General features: G+C 49.8%; 1 protein-coding gene across 1 annotated transcript in view; it reads right to left on the bottom strand.

Annotated features, from left to right (window-relative positions):
- DYRK1A (dual specificity tyrosine phosphorylation regulated kinase 1A) overlaps positions 1 to 6,902 on the bottom strand; it is a 71,339-nt gene extending 64,437 nt beyond the window's left edge. The window contains 1 exon segment of the mRNA XM_051773048.1: positions 6,318 to 6,902. The gene's annotated coding sequence lies outside the window, so the exon portion shown is untranslated.
- Positions 6,903 to 12,015: the final 5,113 nt, after the last annotated feature.

The raw sequence follows: 12,015 nt of genomic DNA, 5'->3' as shown, positions 1-12,015 counted from the left end.
GGAGGTGGATGGAGAGCAGCCCTGGGGAGGAGGAGGATGGAGAGCAGCCCTGGGGAGGAGGAGGATGGAGAGCAGCCCTGGGGAGGAGGATGGGGGGTGATGGTTGATGAGAAGCTCAACAGTGAGTTCAGAGCCCAGGGGGATTCTGCCCCTCTGCCCCTCAGGTGAGACCCCCCTGCAGAGCTGCTCCAGCCCTGGGGAACAGCCCAGCAAGGACATGGAGCTGCTGGAGAGAGGCCAGAGCAGGAACCAAGAGGATGCCAGGGCTGGAGCAGCTCTGCTGGGAGGAAAGGCTGGGAGAGCTGGGATTGTTCAGCCTGGAGAGGAGAAGGCTCCAGGGAGACCTGAGAGCCCCTTCCAGAGCCTAAAGGGGCTCCAAGAGGGCTGGAGAAGGACTTGGGACAAGGGATGGAGGGACAGGACAAGGGGGAATGGTTTCACACTGAAAGGGAGTAGGTTTAGATTAAATATTAGGAAGAAATCCTTCCCTGTGAGGGTGGGGAGGCCCTGGCCCAGGTTGCCCAGAGAAGCTGTGGCTGCCCCTGGATCCCTGGAAGTGTCCCAGGCCGGGTTGGATGGAGTTCTGAGCAACCTGGTCTGGTGGAAGGTGTCCCTGCCCACGGCAGGGGGCTGGAACTGGCTGATCTTTAAGGTCCCTTCCAACCCAAACCATTCTGTGACCTATAAAAAAATCTGATTTTAGTGAAAAGACAGAGATCCACACATGCAGTCACACATTAAGCATTTACAGAAATGCTCATTTTCCTGCCCAGGGCCTGCCATAAAACCCCAGTTTCTGAAGGCACACTGTGACACTGGCAGGAAAGTCACCCCGAGTACAAGAGCACCGAGTTCCAACTTATGAACATCTGACCACGGTGAAAAAGGTGCATTAAGCTGTTATTCCACAACACTCCCCTGGTATTTGTAGCATTTATGAAGAACTTCTACAGAAAGGAAAAGTACCAAGATCTTCATGCAACAATCACTTCTTGTCAAATGAACAAAGAATTCAATATATTTCAAACACTGACTCTGTCACACCGTTAAATTAATGCCGAATTATCCACAAGTTGGAAAGAATAACAACAAAGAAGCCAGGATGAGACATGATCCAGGAAAGTTACTGTGCTTCCAGTACCACTCAGATTTTCAAGGTGGGTACTGGAGACTGATTTGTCATAATCACACACATACCCTGTCTGTGGTTCATTATAAATCCTGTTAAAAACATTTAAATACAAGAATATGTCTGGGTAGACATTTATAAGTAGGTAAAAAGCTGAATTACAACTGGACAGACCAAAGAGAGTGTTTGGTGTGAGGAAATTCAGCGTCCAGGCAAATACAGAGCTGAGGGATCACCAACACATTCCCTTCCCTCCCTGACAATATTTCTCTCCTCTTTTTACCCCTTCCTTGAGTTTTAACAACAGACTGGTATCATGGACACAAAATTATCCCCTCTCCAAAGTGGATGTTGTATGTCCCAACTGGATCCTCAGCAATGGGCCCACTGGCAAAGTAAGTGAGGAGTTATTACCAATTTATGGAGTTCACAGAAGCACAAATTATGATTTGAACACATACAGGGAAACAGGATTTTGAAGGAAACGTGTTTGAAGCCAGGAAACCAAAAAAACCCAATGAACAAAAGGGTTTTGGGACACCAGGATTTAAAAGTTTCACTGGCAAGTTCAATTTAATCATTAAAATGTATTTTGTCAACTACTCATTTTACTGATTTTTTTTTCCCAGTAACTCGTCAAAACTCCCTCTAAATTTTTTCCCATTATATTTTGAAGGAATAACTGCCACCAGAAATCAATTTGTACACTTCCACTTCTCTCTTCCTTCACCATCCAAACAGTTACTAAAAAGAAAGAGGAAACTTTTCAACACAAAGAGGTATTAATGTATTATTAACTATTCCTTTAACTGACTCACAACACAGTCTATTTTTATTTGCCTCTGGGGGAAAAGGAAAAGAGGGGGAAAAAAAAAAGAAAAACAGAAGGGCTTGGAACTTTATGTAACACATCAATTGAAAGGTTGGTTTCTCACAGCTGGAACAAAACTGGCCCTTAATGGAGTTAATTTTACTTTCATTTACTGGGTTTCACTTTCAGGTATTTGGTGCTACTCAGCCCCTGGAAACTTTGCAAGGAGTATGTTTACAAATAAGTGCCAGCTTGTGTTATTCCAATTCCAGCAGCATTGCCCTGCTTTTCCAAAATGCCACATTCAGGGCTGGAATGCAGCTCATTTTGTCTTGGGGCAGGGGGACTGAAGGAGCTGCCACCCAGATTTGGGAGGCTCCAGAGTATTCCCACTGGAGGGACACAAGCAGGGCTGGCTGGGAGCTGGGTCCCAAATTTCTCCAGCCCTTCAGTGGGGATTCTCCCTGAAAAATCACACAGACAGGGATTCTGGGGTGAATAAGGAGAGGATAAAGTCATATTTTCACAGGGGGGAAGTACAAAGCAGAGCCCTGTTCTGAGGGAATGAAATCCAGTGGCACCAGCAAAAGCAGGTGAGTTATTTTTCCAGTCAGGTTGGGATAAAACACAACCACATGCAGAAAGGGGAAAAGATGGATAAAAAAACTGGACAATCATTGCAATTCTATTGTGTATTGTGTCCCCTTGAAGAGGCAGCACCAGATAACTCTACATAAAGTTTCTGTGGTGTTTTGGAACCATCCATGGACTACAATTCCCATAACCCTCCTCCTGAAGGACCCATGGAGGTGAGGAAAGGAAAAGCAGAGTATTCCCCTTCTCTGGATTATGTTTTTCACCCCTCACAAGAAAGGCACTCTGCTCAGAGAGGTTTTTTTGGTATTATTTCAAACAGAGCAATAAAGAAGTCTCACTGCATAAACATCAGACTTCTTGAAGTCTGAGTAGCAAAAAAGTTATTACATAATTTTTTTTTAAACAGATATTTCTTACCAACCTCTTGATACAAAAAAAAAGAGATGAAACTGTAAACTTAACAAATAATCTTTTGTACTGGGTTATAAAGACAAAAGCAGCAGTTCTCTGTAAATAATCCTATTCTACAACAACAGATCTATTTACAAAAGGATTTCAGAAGTTATACAAGTCTCCCGTGCTCCCTCAAAACAAAGGTATCAGAAAGTTTTTGCCTTCACTTTGGAGAACAGCTCCTCAAATGGCATTAAAAATTACCATTTTAAAGGCTGAACATACACCAGGCTGCAATTCCTACTCAGAAACATGAACTGGAACAACAACTTTCAACCTACAGTCCCAAAGCCAGGGTTAAAACCACCTGAAATAAGAGGTCTTAAGAGGAATGCCCAAAAGATAATCTAATTATAGCAACAAAAATTGCCTCTTTTTTGGCACTGGTAGGTTCTAGTCTTCGAACCACCACCCACTGGAGCTCAGATGAAGCTGTAAAATGCCACCATGGCAAGGAAAGGTTGGGTTTTTGTGTGTGTAACTCATCTTCTCACATCCCAGCCGAGCAGGTGGTCCAGTTTCAAGCATGATTTTAAGCTGTGGCACATGTCAGCAAATATGTCCTAATTAAATGGCACTTTAGGAGCTCAGACAAGGCACAGTTTTTTTCTGGACACCAGTGGTGTTGTGCTACTTTGGTTAAACTATCAACCAGTTTGCAGGAGTCACTCAGGGCCATCAGTGCTGATTCCCAGCCCACACAATCCCCCAGACCTCAAAAACTGATAAATTCCCGGTGCCTGCCTCGTTATTTCCCACAAGGAAGAGAATCCTGCCCATAAATCCACGCTGGAACAGAGAACTCTTGGCTGCTATTAGGTAAAATTATCCCTGTTGTGGCTTCTCTGTCACTGTCCAACGTGGGGGAGGGGATCCCAATGACAAGTCCTAAATCCACCCAAGCATTGATGCAGGAACTGTAACAGTTCCTGCTCCTGTAACAAACCTCTGAGCCTGGAAACAATATTAAACTATTGTCCTCTTGCCCTCCCGGTTCAAGAAATCCCTGCTTTTTATTCAGTTTTGAGCAAGATACACTTGCTTTACCCGAGGAACGTTGCAAAGCCATGAATTAAACTCAATAAGCTTCATAAACTTGGAGAGAATTTTTAATTTGCAGCAGAAAATGTAAATTTAACACTTCACACACATATTCGACTTCAGACTGCAAATAAAAACAGTCTAGTTCTAAATAATTCATGTAAGCCAAAAACATGAAGCGTAGCCTACAAAAGTATCTATATATACACACAGCAAATATATATAGATAATAGTTAACAAATACTAGCTCAGAGTTATTTCCAGTGTTATTATTCTAATTCTATAAAGTATAATTAATTTTCCAAAAATATCCAACCTACACAGGTTGGGGGAGGAGGGGGGGGCATGGAGAAAAAAAAGAGAAACAAGTTTACCAAAACTTTTTAGGGTTACAGTCTATTCCAAGGAGGGAAGGTAAATTCTGCTTGGCTACAGGCAGGGAATTAAATACTACCACAAACTAAATGTTTGCTTATTTATCACCAGATATCATCTGTGTATTCTTCAACTCCACACACCTCTTCTTAAGGAAAATGTAAAGAAATACCAACAAGATAATAAAAAAAGTTGTGGACTTGTACAAATCCAGACCCCCATGATACTAAATCCACCTAAGTCTGACTTTAGGAACCCCCTGGCAAAAGTTAACAGGACACTCTAACTCAGATTAAACCGGGACGGTTGTCAAAAACACGCTTGTTGATTTATTTTGCAGTCAGATATTCTGCCTTTGTTAATTTTCAATAACAATAAATGTTTATTTCCCCCGTGACTGGGGAGTAATAGGAGAACTAAGTAAGAGCAGCAATGTAGATACATGATCAAAGAACCCTTATGTGGTCCTTGGCCGGGCTGAACCCAAAACTTCAAAGCTGACCGAGATTCAAAAACGCACCAATTTCGAAATTTCGAAATACAGGACGTTTTAATTGCGTTTTGTGATTCCTTGGCGGCGGGAGGGAACTGTGGCCGCTCCAGAGGAGCACCCAGCGTACCCGAGGAGGGCTCCAATTCCTCCAGCCACACAAAGCTCAGCCCCAGCAGGGTTGCGACCAGCTATTAAAATATGGAATCCCAGAATCACTGAGCCTGGAAAAGCCCTCCGAGATCACCCAGTCCCCCCCGCGCCCCATCCCCACCGTGTCACCCAGCCCAGAGCACCGAGCGCCACGTCCAGCCGCTCCCTGGACGCCCCCAGGGATGGAGACTCCGCCGCCCTCCCCGGGAAGCGCCGATGTGTCCCTGTGCCTGTGTGTCCCTGCGTGTCCCTGCGTGTCCCTGTGCTATTCCCAACGCTGCTCCCTCCTCCTCCTCCTCCTCCCCACCCCCCACCGGCGGGATGACAGGCACCTCGCTCAGGTAACTCCTTCCCCAGCTCCCCCTCCACGCTGCCCACCTGCCCCCTCGCAGGTGCCGGGCCATCCCAACCCTGCCCTACAACAGGTGATGCTCCAAGTCCCGCCGCCCTCCCCGCGGCCGGCCCGGCCCGAGCCCTCGCACCCGCCCACCGCAGGGCGTTGCGCATAACACCGAGCGGCTCCGGGCGAGCTCCCCTTCCTCCACCGCCGCTCCCAAGGCCCGGGAAGGCAGAGCCGCGCTGGGAGCGGGGAAAGGCCGCGGGGAGCGCAGGGGCGGGCGGGGATGGCTCCCGCTCTAAGATGGCAGCGGAGCGCTGCGGCCCCTCCGCCGCGGGCCCGGGCGAGGCGGCCCCGGCTCGTCCCGCGGTGCGGCGTCTCACTCACCCGAGCGGCGGCTTCTCCCGGGGCGAGGCCTCCTCCCTTGGCGGGGCGAGCGGCCCGGGCGCGTCCTCCCGCTCTTCCCCCCCCCCGGGGGCCTCGGCGGCGGCGGCGCCTCCTCCTCCTCCCTCGGGCCGCGGCGGTGGCCGCGGAGGGAAGGGGGGCGCGGGCGGCCCGGCGGGTCCCCGGCCGGGCTCTGGGTGTTCGCTGCCCTCACAAAATGGCGCGCGGTCCAAACCTGCGCAGCGCCCGGCGGCGGCTCGGCCTCGCCTCGGCTCGGCTGCGATCGGCGGCCTGAGCCCCGGCCGGGAGCGCGGGGACAGCGGCGGGGGGAGCGGGAGGAGCGGGAGGAGGAGGAGAGGAGGAGGAGGAGGAGAGGAGGAGGAGGAGGGGATGGGGGGAAGCGCAGCGCCGTACCGAGCCCCCGGGAACTCCTCGCTCCCTCCCTCCCTCCCCCGCCTGCCAGCCGCTACCTCCTCCCCCTCCCTCCCTCCCCGCCCGCTCCTCCTTCTCCTTCCCTCCCTCTCGCCCTCCCTCCTTCCTCACGAACCGGCTCCGCTTCCCGCACCGCCGCCGCCTCAGTCCCGTCCGCGCATCCCCGGCGGGACCCTCGGAGCGCACTTTTTTTTTTTTTTTTTTTTTTTGGCGTCCCTTTCTTTTTCCTTTTCCTTTCGCGGTTGGAGGTCGAAACAAGGAGAAAGCGCAAAAGAAAAAGAGAAATTAAAAAATAACGAAACAATAAACCCCGCGATTCTGGCGGGAAAAGACAGCGCTTCGGTGTTTTTTCTTTTTTTTTTTTTTAATTATTACTTTTTTTTTTAAAATTTAAAAAAAAACCCCAACTGACAAAATGGCGGCGGGGCGAGCCTGTTGCCATGGCAACTGTCAATCACCCGCGGCCGGGCGGGAGACGGCGCTGACGTGGGGAGGGAAGGGCGGGCGCTGCTCGCCATGGCAACGGCTCCTTCCCCATTCCCCCCCCTCCCCTTTCCCCCTTATTCCATCCCTATTCCCGATCCATCCGCGCCCGCCCTCCGGCATGTGACGGTGTCGGCGGCGCTGCGGGCCGGGATGGCCCCGGCGGGGCGGGGAAGGGGAGCGGCCGCCATTCCCGGTGAAGGGACCCCGCCGGGTGAGGCGCCGCCGGCCCCCGCCCGCAGGGGGCGCCGGAGCCGCGGCGGCCGCTTGAGGCGAGGCCGAGCCCGCCGGGGCTTCCCGCCCGTTGGGCGTGAGGGGAGGGACCGGCCGGGCTCGGCCCCTCCGAAAACAGGCGTGTTCCCCAAAAACCGGTTTAAAAATGCAGTAAGAGGAGCCCGCTGTGGGAGCCTCGAGTTCCGGAGGGAAGGCGCCTTTCCTCTCGGAATTGCGTCCAGGGGTTTTTCTCCTCCCCCTTAGAAAAGGAGTTTAAAAATGCGCTAAAATTAGCCCGGTGCGGGAGCCTCGGGCTGCTGAGGACAGGCTTCCCCCTCCTGAGGGAAGACTCCTCTCCCCTTAGAATTGCATCCAGGGGTCTTTCTCCTCCCCCTCAGAAAATCAACATATTCCCCCCCCCAAAAAAAAAAAAACAGTTTAAAAAATGCACTGTGCGTTTCCCGGTGTGGGAGCCTCGGGCTTCTAAGGACAGGCTCCTTTCCCTCCTGAGGGAAGGCTCCTTTCCCCTCGGAATTGCGTCCAGGGGTCTTTCTCATCGCCCTCAGAAAATAAATGTATTTCCCTGAAGACTATTGGGTTTGAGAGCCGCACGATTCTGAGGGAAAGCTCCTTTCCCCTCAGAATTTTCGTCCAGGGGTCTTTCTCATCCCCTTCAGAAAAGGAGTTTAAAAATGCGCTAAAATAAGCCCAGTGTGGGAGCCTCAGGCTGCCGAGGACAGACACCCTTCCCCTCGGAATTGCATCCAGGGGGCTTAATCCTCCCTCTCAGAAAATCAATATATTCCCCATAAAAAAAAAAAAAAATTTTAAAAATGCCCTAGAAGTTTCCCGGTGTGGGAGCTTTGGGCTGCTGAGGACAGGATCCTTCCCCTCCTGAGGGAAGGCTCCTCTCCCCTTGGAATTCCATCCAGGGGTCTTTCTCATACCTCTCGGAAAATAAACGTGTTTCCCCAGAAACATGTTGGGTTTGGGAGCCTGGAGCTGACGAGGGAAGGCTCCTTTCCCCTAGGAATTGTGTCCAGGGATCTTTCTCATCCCCTTCTGAAAATAAATGTATTCCCAAAAAAATGCACTAAAAACTTATCCCAGCGTGGGAGCCTCGAGCTCCCGAGGGAAGGCTCCTTTCCCCTTGGAATTGCCAGGTCGGTGCCACCAGCCTAAATCTGTGACAGGGGTTTTTTTTAATTTTTTTTTTTTCTGGAATGCCCACAAAGATCAAAAAGTAGAGTATGGCCTTTATCTAATACTTTAATTCTAACGTGTGATACTTTAATCTAGTCATTTCAGTTCACAGCCAGCCTCCTTGGAGAAATTAGGACATGTTACTTGTTCCATTTGCTCTTTCTCCCCATTTTAATATTTTTTTAATCTCGACTTAAAAGGTGGAAATAAGCAGCCAAGGATCAGGGGGACGGGTGGAGCCGCAGCCAAAGTGCCCCAAATAATTGAAGCATTGAGACTTCTACTGTGATCATGGAATCATGGAATGGTTTGGGTGGGAAGGGACCTTAAAGATCATCCAGTGCCACCCCCTGCTATGGGCAGGGACACCTTCCACCAGCCCAGGTTGCTCCAAGCCCCCTCCAACCTGGCCTTGGACACTTCCAGGGATCCAGGGGCAGCCACAGCTTCTCTGGGCAACCTGTGCCAGGGCCTCACCATCTTCACAGCCAAGAATTCCTTCCCAATATCCAATGTAACCCTACTCTCTTTCAGTTTAAGGCCATTCCCCTTTGCTCTGTCGCTCCAGGTCTGTGTGAAAAGTCCCTCTCTGAGGATACGGATGCCAAGGGAACAGAAGGAACATGGGGGAGGAATCGTGGGACCACCCCATGGGTCACAGCACAGTGTCAGGTGAGATGAAATCATCCATGAAATTGCACCTTACAGCCTTGGGAGGAGTCTGGGAGCACCATGATTGAAGTGGTCCTTTCTTGTTCCCCTCAGCTCCAGAAAGATTTGAGGTCAATTAGGGCTGCTTTTGACACTTCTCCCTTTCCTTCAAGTATGACCAGAATGTGGTTCTTGCCCAACACCTGAGGGAGCTGGGGGGGTTTATCTGGAGAAGAGGGGGCTCAGGGGGGACCTCACTGCTCTCTCCAACTCTCTGACAGGAGGGGACAGGGAGAGGGGGTCGAGTTCTTCTGCCACATCCCAAGGGAAAGGGGGAGAGGAAATGGCCTCAAACTGCACCAGGGCAGGTTCAGATCAGAGATTAGAGAAAAAAAATTCTCTGCAGGAGTGTTCAAACCTTGGAATAAGTGTCCCAGGGAGGTGGTGGAGTCCCTGTGTCTGGGAGTGTCCCAGAGGTGTGTGGATGTGGCCCTTGGGGACATGGATTGGGGGTGATTGTGGTGCTGCTGGGGTGGGACTGGATGATCCTGAAGATATCTTCCAGCCTTGATGATTCCATGATAGCAAAGGCCCACGGCATCACCTGCTGCTACCCAGGGGCTCCCAAGTGTTGGATTTTGTCCCGGGGCACTGCACACACTGAATATTGTACAGGGAATCCAGAACAATCCAAAAGCACTGTCCTGCATAACCTCTGCCCAGCTCCTCAGTCAGGAAGGGCAGTTCCTCTCTCAGGGATGGGGATTCCATCCCCATGAGGATTTTGTAAACCCCTCTAAAATCTCTTTGCCAGTCTGGGTGAATGGTGCAGTGACACAGTAATTGCTCTGTTGGTCAGTGTAGGTAACTACAGAGCTCACAGAAAGTTGTTACACCGTTCACTGTAATACTGTAACTTCTTGGGGTTTGAGTTTGGGGGTTTTTTTGAGGTTTTTTTTTTTTGCTAACACTTAAAAATATTAGTTTTCAGGAGTCTGTGCATTTGCTCAGTCATCCTCTACTTTTATTTTGTTGGCTATACCAGAGCTCTGGCAACTTGGGCAGAAATAAAATGTCATTTAAAAGATGATGGCTTTTTTTTTTCAAATTTTCTTTTCCAGCACAACCAACTAGATATTGTTGGCTTGTTAATACTATTTCAATAATGAATAACCTGCATGGTTCTTCTCTTGTACAACAGTGTTCTCCCAAGTGTCCTTTTCATTAAAAAGTCAGGGAAGGTTCAGGTTGGACATCAGGAGGAATTTGTTGCTGGAAAGGGTGGTCAGGCCTTGTCAGGGGCTGCCCAGGGAGGTTTGGAGTGCCCAGCCCTGGAGGTGTCCCAGGAAGGCCTGGCCGTGGCACTCAGTGCTCTGGGCTGGGGGACAAGGTGGGATCAGGCACAGGTTGGACTCCATGGGCTGGGAGGGCTTTTCCAGTCTCAGGGATTCTGGGATTCTGGTTGCACATTACAGATGGTCTACAGCATTTTCTGTTTTGGTCCTCAACAGCTGAAGGGATTGATTAAAATTGAGGAATGAGGTTATTGGGAACTGCAGTTCCACCAGGAACCTGCTCCAGCCACAGGATCTGCAATAAGAGCTGGTGTCAGGATGGACTTGTGTTCTCTGCTGCAAGCAGGTTTAGGGCTGGGATTAGGGATCTTCCAGCCTGAGACTCTCGTGCCTCACCTGGAAACCCAGCCCACTGGGTGGGAAAAGGACAGAGCACTGGGAGCTGGGAATCCTCCTCTGTGCTGGAAATATGGGTAAAGGTTGGGTTGGGTTGCCCAGCATTTCCAAAGTGAGGGACTTCCAAGCTGGGACTCGGCCAGAATCCTGCTCCATCCAGTTTTGCTTTGATTTTAAAACCAGGTCGGCTTCCTGCTCCATTGTGTAACACATCCCATAAATGGCTGTACTGGAGAAACCCAGAAGTTGGCATTGCACAGGGGTAGGGTGGGAGTGAGGGGCAGGAGGTGACAGGACACTGTCACTGGGAACTCCACTCAACAGCCAAAAAAAACGTGGAGCAAGAGAGATGAACTTCTGAGGGATCCACCCTGGAGAGAAGCAGGTGAGAGAACAGGGATTGAGGATGGAGAGTGACTGAGAGTTTGTGATCTGGACCAAGGGGATCCAACTTCCTGCTGCTTTCTTCTGCTTTATTCACCATAAGAGTTATCAAATCTTACCTTTATTTTAATTTTCTTTAGGAAGGGAGGGACTGTCAAGACAGAATAGACTAATTTTATTTAACTCTTCATCACAAACCACCTGGATTAGGTTTACAGTACTGGAAAACAGGAGTTTGTGTATATTCTTTATGAATTAGGAGATGGGCTCGTAAGGAATACTTGGGTTTCTCTTCTTTAGAGACCACCCCTCAGAAAACAGAGTATTCTGGGCCAAATTAGAAAAATTGAGGGGAAAAAAAAAAGAAAAAAAAGAACATTAAAAATAAGGAGGAAAGAGTATAGTATGGAGAAATGAGAGCTAAGAAAGAAAATAATACACAGCAGTCTGGAGAAATGGAACAGGTGGAAAAGAAACAACAAAACAGTCTAATTAAAGCAGTACAGTGACACCAATAATAACTTTTATGCCCTTCTGAGCACACAGTTTATCAGTCAAACCGTCTCTACCATTTTGGGGGTGAAGGCATTTTCCTAATTAAAAGGCTGAGAACTTCCCAAGTCCATGGAAGCTGCTCAGGATCTTACCAGCCTGGGTCCCTCTCTTCCTGCTTCAAACTACAGGCAGTTGTTTTGGTGGTTCAGCCACACATTTACCACCAGGCTGAGAGGGTTGGGCTGTTCAGCCTTCTCAGAAGAGAAAAGGTTGTGTGGAGACCTCACAGTGACTTCCAGGATCTGAAGAGGCTCCAAGGAAGCCGGAGAGGGACTGTTCTTCAGGAACTGCAGTGACAGGACAAGGGGGAGTGGGTTCAGACTGAACGATGGGAAATTTAGGTATGTGGGAAAAGGTGTTCCCTGGGAGGGTGGGGAGGCCCTGGCCCAGGTTGCCCAGAGAAGCTGTGGCTGCCCCTGGATCCCTGGAAGTGTCCAAGGCCAGGCTGGACAGGGCTTGGAGCAACCTGGTCTGGTGGAAGGTGTCCCTGCCTATGGCAGGGGGTGGAACAAGATGAGCTTTAAAGTTCCTTCCAACCTGCACTATTCCATGATTCTATGACAGTGGAATGTGGTTATGGATCATATATCCCAGTTTTTCCCTTCTCAGCCTTCCCACATTGACTAGAGGAGT

The sequence above is a fragment of the Manacus candei genome, unplaced genomic scaffold (assembly GCF_025592945.1).
Source record: "Manacus candei isolate 608988 ecotype Guabito, Panama unplaced genomic scaffold, ASM2559294v1 h1tg000165l, whole genome shotgun sequence".
Lineage (NCBI taxonomy): Eukaryota > Metazoa > Chordata > Aves > Passeriformes > Pipridae > Manacus > Manacus candei.
Note: the sequence above shows the minus strand (reverse complement) of the source record. Positions and strands in the feature narration are given on the sequence as shown.